At 34.2% G+C, this 11,340-nt stretch overlaps 1 long non-coding RNA gene across 1 annotated transcript; it reads left to right on the top strand.

Moving 5' to 3' along the window:
- The first annotated feature begins 8,911 nt into the window (after positions 1-8,911).
- LOC149255638 (uncharacterized) lies at positions 8,912-10,932 on the top strand. Its single transcript, XR_016266396.1, has 2 exons — positions 8,912-9,010; positions 10,602-10,932. It is a non-coding gene; the product is annotated as an uncharacterized LOC149255638 (long non-coding RNA).
- The last annotated feature ends 408 nt before the right edge of the window (positions 10,933-11,340 follow it).

The following is an 11,340-nucleotide window of genomic DNA, read 5'->3' as shown; positions in this document are numbered from 1 at the left end:
TTTTGGTGACTTTCCCTTTTATTTTGGTATTCTTCGAGACTTGTGTTACATATTGTTTTTCTATTTGTTCAGGTTCCACCCAATTGTTAGCTTATTTTGATGTTTCCTATTATCACTCTGTCTCAAGCATGTCTTCCCTATTCTTGGAATAATAAAATGTAGTGTAGACTGCTTTCAACACTCGTGGAGAATCCCTTGGATTAAGAAGCTGCGGATGGTGGGTATTTATTCCGACAGTCATCAAAGACTCGCACCTGATCCCAACTACTTGAAACAGAGCATTGAATGGTGAAATTTCCCACGAGGGTAAAACATGTCTCAGATGGATTTGAACCTCCGTGGGTGTATGAAACACCCCTCCTTACGGGAACCAAGCTCCTATTGATTATTGTTAACTAATTGCTAAATTTTTGTCTAATTGTTGCTTTTTGTGGACTTCTGTCGAGTAATTTTACTATGATGAATCAACTAATATTACTTGCTGCATTTTATTTTAATTTTGATCGATATTTGGATGCCATGGAATATCTTTTTTCTTTTTCATCTGCTAACAGTTATGTGGTTAAACAATAATTTTATTTATCAGTAATCATCTGGAGATCCAATTCCTCAGTTTTTCTTTTCTTTGTTTCTTATTGGACCTAGATCTTGCCCTTCTAGGAGATATTTCTATAGAAGGCCAAGCAAATAATTTTAGATAAGATAATTGATATATATGGGATATGAAGGGCATGCTGCTACCCTCTTGAGCCTCGCAACGAGCTTTTTTAAATTTAAGGAAATAATTTGGATTTTCATGAATTTTAAGTGGGATAGATGTTAAATGGAAACTTTGTTCTCTTTTTTGTATTAAATGCTTGCTTCTAAGTTGCATAAATGTGTAAACATCTGAAAGTTTCTGAAACGCCTGAAAATGTGACCCCTTCAAAATGGAAATGTGGGGGAAACCCCATATTTTTTTTTTTAACTAGAACGAGAACATTTGTATCAATGAAAATCTGCTTTGTGAATGCAGCAGTTACATCAAAGGAGGAACTATTTCCATTTGTTAATTCACAATCCTATCCATCTTTGGAATGCCCACTATGTCAAAATTTTGAGTTCCTTTATGTCAAAACTATTATTCCTATATGTATATACTATATAGGCACCAAAAGAACATACAAAATTTGAAAGCATTTACAGACCAACATGCTAATTCTCGGGAGGAGGGGTGACATCGCTGGGTCCAAATCCCCTCTTCTGAGGGGACACTGTTACATCTAGATCAGGAGAATCTTGAGCTACATTGCTAATGACATTGCTTGAGAAAGTGGATTCGGAGGTCTGCTTATCGAGTGGAGTTTGTAGGCCTTCAATTTGTTGACAAAGACTAGAGAGTTCATCCTCAATTCTGTGCATCAAAGTTCGATGTTCAACCAATAACTCCATAGCAGTGGCCATACTAGATGAGGCACAAGGCAAAGAAAGTATTCTTGGGTTAAGGGTTTCTAGATAGTGGATAGCTAGAGGAGGCAAGTCATGTATGTGCATTTCAATATCCAAATTTTGTTTAATTGAACAACTACATAGGTTTATGGTAAGCCATTTGTGGCCATAAACCAAATTATTCCTCTTGAATGTTTTGGCCTTGGTACAATTCCAACCCTTCCACAAGGTGACAGGGGATTGCAGACCTGACTTGATAAGGAGGGATTAAGGATGAGTTTATTATGATTGGTAAGCCTGAGCCAAAATTATTAGAACTAAAATTAAAATTGAGACTAGATCAAAAATCAGTAAAAAAACAATAATGAAGAACTATTCAATCTGTCATGGGACTGTGCAGGTGGGTTTAGGTTCATCGAACATTGGTCTGGATTGGACTCAGTTGAAAAGGTGTTGAACTACTCGGTTGTGAATTGATTTAGGACCCTTCACTTGATAATTGCTTCAAATTGGTTGAACTTGATCCAATCTAAGTGGTTTTGATAACCTTGGTTTGAACTTTGAATGACTCTTTTTAGCACAAGGCGAGTGACCTAGTCTTCAATTTGTGAGTAAAAATGCTTTTGTTTGTGTTAATGCCTCTTGAAAAATTGAAATATGTTTATCCTTAGCTTTTCTAGTTCAAGAATAGCTTGATAGCCTTCTAGGCTCTTCACATGCTTTGATATGGATAGGGATCAAAGGCCCTTTGATAGGGATAATGATAGGTTTTGCCTTTGAGCAAAAGGATAGGGATCACTATAAGGAGTATTCATCGAAAGACAAACCAAAATTGAACCTTTGGCCTCTCTATTTCAAGAATAGCTTGATAGTCTTCTAGGCCCTTCATATGATTTGAGTGACAAAGGCCTTTTTTATGTTAACCATGGTTGAGATGGTAACATGAGTTTGTAGTTTTAAGTCATACCATGAATTCATGCCGATAGGACAATTTTACACAAGAACCTTCGAGGCCTCATTTCTCTAAGCCACTAATAATTCAATTTTTGCACAAGGCCTAAGCTTGGGTATGCGTTTTGATAATCCCCATGGTCCCTAATCATTGGAATGCAATAATGTTCTGATTTTTCTGTAAAAGCTCTTACTACCCTCCATTTTTACTCGTAGCCACAAATTGTTTTCTCCACTGATTGAGCGGAATTGGCAAGAGGAAGAATATATATGAATTGTAGTAAGGATTTTAGTAGAGATTTGGGATTTGGTAGCTAGGGTTAATGGCTTGGTGAATCATTTTCAATTTTCTTTTGAACTCTTTGGATGACCATCTTGTATAATTATTTGAGGGACCTTTCAAATTTGATTAGGATGCCCAAAAACTTAAATATTTGACTTGAATGTATTTGAATCCCTTACTGATCTGTCATTCAAATAGAAATGTTGGCTTTGTCTAAAAAATTTGGTTTTGGTCCACTAAATTATAGTTCTAGAGGCTAAGCCAAATATTTGAAGACAATTTATCATGTAGGTTATTGATTTCTATTCCCCTACAAGATCTTGAGAAAAAAATCATCGACAAAGTCCCCATTGACTGGTTGCCCAATTCACTATTCAGGAGATGATACCTTTAGTTAATCCTTGGCCCTTGTGAGAGATGAAATAACACAAGGCCCCAACTTCCATCTCACTTAGACTATAGGAGCTGATGAGTATCCTTGTTGGAAAAATTGAAAGAGTGCAACTTGTTCAAATTTACTACTGTTCATTGAGAGACATTCTTTCCTTTCAGAAAATAGTTCCCATGACACTAGGGAAGTTGGGGCCAACATTGAGATTCTCGAGCATAGCCAGGATGAAATGCCGCTCAACCCTGTTATATGCTTTTTGAAAGTTAATTTTGATGAATAAAGCATTGAGGCTTGAGAATCTGAATCACTTGAATCTTTCCCATATGGCTATAATATTGCCCAGAATAAATCATTCCCCAATGAAGGCTATTTGTTCTAGATGTATGATCTTAGTAAAATGTGCTTGACATGCATGGTTAGGCCTTGGCTAGAATCTTGTAAGAGACATTGAGGTGGGTGATCAATCTCCAACTTGTGATAAGGTCCCTAGACTTGGGGATGAACCAAATGACACCTTTGTTTACATTGTTCCCTTAATGATTGTTATATAGGCGTTTTTCTACACTTGAAGCAAGTTTGGCATGATAATGTCCTAGGATGCCTTATAAAATTCACACAAAATTATCCAATCTAGATGTGTGTGACTGCAAAAAATGTTGCAAGTGAGCAGTTTTTAGGTGATAATAGATGATTTATCCTCTGCCATATTTGGCAAGGTAGTTTTCAAAAAATTTCAGATCAATGACTACTCAAACATCCTTTTTTGGTTTCAGGAACCCTATGGGCTATATCCATACAAAGTCTACATGACTACCTTTGTTCCTCAATAAGGCCTAGAGATTGAAATTCCATGTTGTAGTAAGAGACAAATTGTTGTTGATATCGTCCTATTTGTTGGGCTTTCCATTTGGAATACTGATTGTAGATATCTTCTTTGTAATCAATTTTGATGTTGAACACTTTCAAAACTGAATAAAGAGATGAGAATTGTTGTTGAGGAGGAAGAAGACAGGAAAATACAAGAGGTATAAGTCTTTTAAGATAGCAGAGATTGAATAATATTATTAGTAAAGAAGTAGCTAAGAAATCAGGTTAAAGGAAACACAATATAATACTCAACGATAGGAAGAAAAAGGTAAAAGAGAGTATTATTAAACATTGAAAAATAATCATAAAGACAAGAAGATTAAAAAGTTTTAACTAAAATAAAATTAAAATTGAATTGATGTTGAAGGTGAGAACGAGTAAACAAGAAAATGTAACTAAAAATAATATTCTAATTAACAAAGTTTGACATTGATAATGAATGAAAACGTGAATGGAATAAATAAACCAAAAGCGTTAATCAACAAGTAAATGAGAAACACGTGGGAAAGTAGAAGGGTAATAAAACATAAAGAAGTACCTAAATAACTTGAAAAAAATATGTAATGAAAATAACTAGGAAGAAGGGGTCAAATAATAAGAAGATAGGTAGATACTGAAAAGAGGGAGAAAGGATAGAATTGTAAAGAAAAGGGAAATAGATTAAACAAAAGATAGGAGAAGACAGAATGGTTATGGAGAAATAAGAATGAGGAAAAGGATGAAGCAAAGAGATTGAAAAAATAATAAATCTATTGAAGGGATAAGGAAAGTGGGAGAGGGAGGAGTGAGGAACAAAGGCAAGGGAACAAAGTATGTGAGATCTTTATGGGCAGAAATGTGATAGATGGTGGGCTGCTAAGGTTGAATGAGCTTGAAGCCATCTTCGCGATTCAGGTTATTGGGATTTCTTTTGTTCTTATAGTTTGTTAGTGTGATGGTTAATTTTGGCTAAATGTGTTGGTTAAGCCTAGTTTTATTTGCATTACCAGTATGGTAATGTCTTTTAGACCATGGTAAACAAATTGTTCACTCACTATAATTGTAAAAGTCCTAAGTAACTTCAACACCAAATGGCAAAACCTTATCAAAACATCAATCTTTGAATCCTACAATCTACAAACATATACTGCAGAAAAATAAAAACAATGAGTACACATATCTCAACTCTCAATCACATCTATCTTCTATGGAATATGGAAAGAAGAAAATACATCATAACAACTGAAAACCAAAAAATCGCTAACCAACACAGTGGCGTGCTGTGTTTTTTCTTTATAGAATAGGAAGGCAAAGGAAGATACAATATATTTGGTCACATGCATGAAGTGCTCAAGGTAACTCAAACAAACCCTAACCCCCATCCAATCACCTAGTGTGCCCAGCTGCATGGATCCATGTGACAGTTAAGTATACCTCAACTGGATGATGAACTGGAACATGCAAGCATGGATCCATGTGACAGTTAAGTATACCTCAGTTGGATGATGAACTGGAACATGCAAGCATGGATCCCTTTCCTTATGAACTGCACCCTTGCTCAACGTAACTCAAACAAACCCTAACCCTCATCCAATCACCTAGTGTGCCCAGCTGCATGGATCTGTGACAGTTAAGTATACCTCAACTGGATGATGAACTGGAACATGCAAGCATGAATCCCTTTCCTTATGAACTGCACCCTTGCTCAAGGTAACTGAAACAAACCGTAACCCTCATCCAATCACCTAGTGTGCCCAGCTGCATGGATCTGTGTGACAGTTAAGTATACCTCAACTGGATGATGAACTGGAACATGCAAGCATGGATCCCTTTCCTTACGAACTGCACCCTCTACCCAAACTGGAGTTTTACCCATGCAGGTATTTGTGCCCTACCTAAGAATAGACATCTGAAAATTCATTAACAGTGAACAATGCACAAGAATAGGAGAAAAATTGTAGACCAAGTACTCAAGATTTTTCATTAATATCAGACTGTTTGGTAATTACAGTCAAACCTGAGATTCAATCTCAGGGGCTCCAACCACGTTTCACTGAAGTTTTTACACTATTGAATTCTGTCTCCTTGAAAAATGCTCCCTAGGCCTGAGCATGCATGTACATGCTGTCCACACTAGGATAGAAATGAGGTGTAACTCCTTCAATATGACCCACGCTGTCCACAATAGGATAGAAATGAGGTGTAACTCTTTCAATGTGCCCCGCATCAGAAAATGCATATTATCCATAATCGAAGGTGTCACCATTACCATGGCTGCTTGTCGTCATCATTATCTTATAATAACCTCTGCAAGTTGTTGTTTTCCATTGAATGAATTAAGAATACACACTCTTTCAAATGCATGTGTCTTTTCCACCAGATTTCCCTGAGATTCACTATTCACTCGCTGCTTGAGGAATCTGATCTGAGGTGTCATCATTACCATGGTTGCTTGCCCTCATCAATCTCCCATAATAACCTCTACAAGTTGTTGTTTTCCATTGAATGAATTAAGTATGTGCGCTCTTTCAAAAGCATGGGTCTCTTCCATCAGATTGCCCTGAGATTCCATGTTCACTCACTACATGTGGGATCTGATCCTGCATTGGTGTACACTTCCACATTCCTAGCTCTTGAAAATTTGCAAAAGGAGGTTTGAAAGAAGTGTTTATACTCTTGACCAAAATAGCAGACTCTCCGATCCCTAGCTGATGCAAACTTTAGCTGAATTGAGATCCCCTGCAATTCATGCAAAATATAGTTTCCTAGTTTTCTTGCAAGCTTTGTTTAAGGAATGAAAAACTGATTTAGAAGAAGAAATCATCTGTGCATGTGTATGCTAAATTTTAATATATTTTTCTTCTATTTACTGTTTTACAGCTAGTGTGTAATGGTAGCTGTGTTCAGAATTTATATTTCTCTGTTAATTAAATTTTACAATTGATTTATTTGATTGAAGAACACAAGGACAGCATCACTGAGGGGAGGAAAATTTATAATAACTTGTGATTATTAGGCATGGTGCATTGTTGTCATGGCTTGGGAGGTTTGCATCTGTCAAACAACTCTCAATTCAAATAGCCCTTGCAACCATGGAAACAAAGAGTCATTAGAATCAGTTTTGCAACCATGGTACTTTAAGATAGATTAACTGGATTTTTTGAAGCACCTACCACTTGAAGGGATGTGAGGAGGCATCTGGTGGACTTAGAGGGGTCCTAAAAGAATCCTTTGGTATGCAGGAGAAGTAACCCATACCTCGTTCATATTTTACATTTTAGGTTTATTTTGCTTGAGCAATTTCTTTTTGTTAGCTCCACTGGTGGAGCCTTAATAATAAATATTAAGGATGTGGGTCCAAAGTTTGAACTGTAGTCACTGCTGTGATGATTCTGGTTCTGTTTCTTGGAGAATTAATGCTATTCTCAACCAAAAATAATTATGGTCACTATTCTCCCAAGGATATAGGTAACCTACCGGTGCCAAGAGGGCTGAAATCAGGAAAAGTGACAATACATCTTACCTAGATTATCATATTGATATTTACTGTGACTAGATTGATTCATTATCCTTTTGGTTGTACTTACCCATGGGTTTTATTTTGCTCTTATTACATTCCTGAAAGATTTGCGGAAGATCTCAAAGCGCTCTTCTTTGTTTAATCTGTTTGTAATGATTGTTTTCCAAAATATGCTTGCAAAAATATGCTTGATCTCGCAATTGACTTTTGCCCCCACATTCAGCAGAGTGGAGATGATATTATCAAAAGTTCATTAGATAAGAAAGCAGAGCATCCTCATTCGGGTGCCTCACATAGTATATCATACAATTGGATCCTTTCATGAGCTTGACAATTCCAACAATGAGCCAATAGCTTGCCCCCCCCGCCCCTCCTCATCAGGGTTAGAGGACATTGACATCATCCCATCACTCTCTTTTGCTTAGCACCAAGCTTTCCAGATTACCAGTATAGACTCTCCAATTGTATCTCTATGTTTATGCTACTTTTAGATTTCCAGTGCATTATATATATATATATATATATATATATATATATATATATATATATATATATATATATATATATATATATATATATATATATATCTATAATCATTTAAACTGTGTTTAGGTTGAGATCAGCTCCAATGGTTGATGGAAGAATGATTTGTCTAATTGTAGGATGTTATCAATAGGTTTGTGCAAGGCTCTGTCTCACTAAGTGCCTTACGGAATAATTTTTACCCTTCACAAGTGGCTCCCACTCTCAACCCCTCTCCATTAAATCGACCCCTCTCCATTAAATTTGAACATGACATTTCATGAGTTAAATCCAACACAAACTACTTGATCCACACTAGATAGGTTTATTCTATTGTTAAATTTGAAAATGACATTTTATGGGCTAAATCCGACACAAACTGCTTGATCCACACTTGATAGGTTTATTATATTGATATATATATATATATATATATATATATATATATATATATATATATATATATATATATATATATATATATATATATATATATATATATATATATATATATATATATATATATATATCTATAGATATATATAGATATATATAGATATATATATATATATATATATATTTGTTTTGGTTACACTTAAACTACACAATTGTCATTGTTATATTTTTTTAACTTTATTTTTTCTCACTTTAGGAGTTACTTTTAAAACAATGCATTTTATTTATTCTATTGTTGTATATATATTTTTGTTTTGGTTACACTTTAACTACACAATTGTCATTATTATATTTTTAAACTTTATTTTTCTCACTTTAGGAGTTACTTTTAAAAAACGCATTTTATTTATATTGGATATATTTTTTAATTCCATTGATTTGTTTGTATCATCATTGGTTGAAGATCAGCGAAAGTAATGTGGTGTTCGTGGCAGAAGATGAGCTAATGCGCATTCTCATATTGATGCGAAACTTTGTGCTTGGATATAAGCAAATTGTTGAGGGTGATTGGAAAGTGGCAGCAATTTCTTACAAGTCATATGATCTAGAAGGGAAAACTATTGGTTCTATTGGTGCAGGGCGTATTGGCAAAGAACTACTTAAGCGTTTGAAGGTATTCATTCTTAGGATCTAGTACTACTTCATGATGTTGCAAACTTCTTTTCAAAAATCAGTGCTCCATAATTCTTACGCATGCATGTTGTTTGTTTCAAAATTTCAATCTAATAATAATAAACATTACATGATGTTGAATTGAATTGCGTTCCTTTGTACATCCCTTCAATTGTAAGCTTCTTTACCACGACCGTCTTTCTATTGGACCCGAATTGGAAAAGGAAACTGGAGCAACATTGGAGACAAATCTTGACGAAATGCTACCTAAATGTGATGTACTTGTCATTAATATGCATCTTTCTGACAAAACTAGGTGCGCCTTATCACAATTTCATAAATAATCTCTCCCATTATTCACTCAAACATCAATAGCACCTATATATTTTGTACAACTTGTGAACAAAAACCTAATTATTGTTTCTCTTGCCCTTTCCTTTTGGTTACAGTAGGGGAATGTTAAACAAGGAAGGTGTTCTCTACCAAGCCTAGCTTTTCTCTCAGAATCTTAACATCCCCTTTGCAAAGGGTTTCATTAGAATGACAACAACCCGCATTTAAAGAATTTCTCCACCCATCCTAATTAGAAATACAATTTTGGGTTCTCTACTAATTTTCTCCACACCCATTTAATCTAACAATGGACATAGAGCATGTATATTTATACTTGTGTGTTGGAAATACCATTTTATACTTTAATGTTTATTATTTTTGTTTTATTATTATTACTTGAATTTCTTCTTAACAAGTGGTTGTGTTTCTTTTGGTTTTAGTGAAAGTATGGGCTCCAATGTTGGCTCTCTTATTATGGAGTATAATTCATCTTTGAGAATTTTTCAATTATTAAAGTAGGTTAGTCAATTGCTTAAAATATTAAATTTATTTCAAAAAGTTTTTGTTACTTTATAGGTTAGACACTGGCTTGAAATATTAAACTTATTTCAAAATGTTTTTGTTACTTTATAGATAAGGCGTAGATTTCTTGGCTCTATGATGAAAATAATGAAGGGAAAATACATGTTAATATGTTACTTGTGCTCTTTTACTGAAAAATACACGGTGAGAGAAAAATGTATATTATGCTAATTGAGGAATGTTTTTCACTTGTCGAACTTATAGTATTGAATTTAACACACTAACACTTTACAACAATGAACTAACAATATTCATGATGAAAATATCAATATGGAAGATTTATCTGCATAATGAAAAAGGCAATGTGGAAGATTCCAATCACGTTCCAAGGCATGTCTTAAAATGTGGATGTGACAAAAGGTTGTTGTGGAAGTTGTTGTTTGTATATGGAAAATTTCTTGATCATTGTGTATAATCCTAATGTTGATAGATATGTCTAGTAAATGCTTCCAGTTAATGGGGCATTGATTTGAGCATTCAATATATTTTTATTCTTTATCAAAGTATTCTTTTGTTGTATTTGTATTTTTCAATTTATGCCTTACGACGTTTTCTTTGCAACATCTGGTGCAAATGCTAGTATATCTTACCTCATTTTATGGTAAACATTGTATAACAAAAACATGCGTTGTGTTATGTAATTAATACTAACATGTAATATTGATTTTTTTTGTCAGAATGCTATAGGTAATGATTGCCAAGATGATGATCCAAATTATGTTCAACATATATCAGGAGATGATGAGGATGAGGATGAGGATGATGGTGGTGAAGGAGGAGATGATGATGATAGTTGCGGTGTTGGTGATGATGTGGATCAGAGTAATGAGGATGGTCAAGATGATCATGAGGATGATCTTGGTGGTGGTAGCTAGGCATGCACATGCATTGTTTTTTATGAAGAAATTATTGTGTAGAATGACATTGTTATGTTTAGATGGGTGTTGTGAATTTACCCTATATCAATGAGACATTTTGATTTTGTAATCATACGATGAGTTTGATTTATGTATGTTGTTAATTTATCGTAGAATAACGATATTCATGAAATATTTTGATTTGTTAATCATATTTGAATTTTACTTGTTTTGATTAAAAATAATACTGATTGTATTAGTATTATGTTGCTATTTTATACATGTTTTGAAAATTGTTAATGACACATTCTTATTTTTTGGATGGATGTTGTCAATTTTTCTTAAATTTCTTTACAAATCATTTTGAATTGTGATATCTGCTTTAATGATATTTAGAAACTATCATATATTTCACTATGAATCTATAAAGGGGGTCATATATGTAAAGAAAAATATACTCTATATAAGAAGTCAAATGCGGATGTAACCATGGATGCAAAATTGAAAGTAAAATTGGATGTTAAACTAGGAATTAATACAAAATGCAAACAATTGACAT

This window comes from Pinus tabuliformis, chromosome 7 (assembly GCF_031772625.1).
Source record: "Pinus tabuliformis cultivar Carrire ecotype Pingquan chromosome 7, CPIR1, whole genome shotgun sequence".
In the NCBI taxonomy this organism is placed as follows: Eukaryota; Viridiplantae; Streptophyta; class Pinopsida; order Pinales; family Pinaceae; genus Pinus; species Pinus tabuliformis.
The sequence above is the reverse complement of the archived record's forward strand: the minus strand, read 5'-3'. Positions and strand labels throughout refer to the sequence as shown.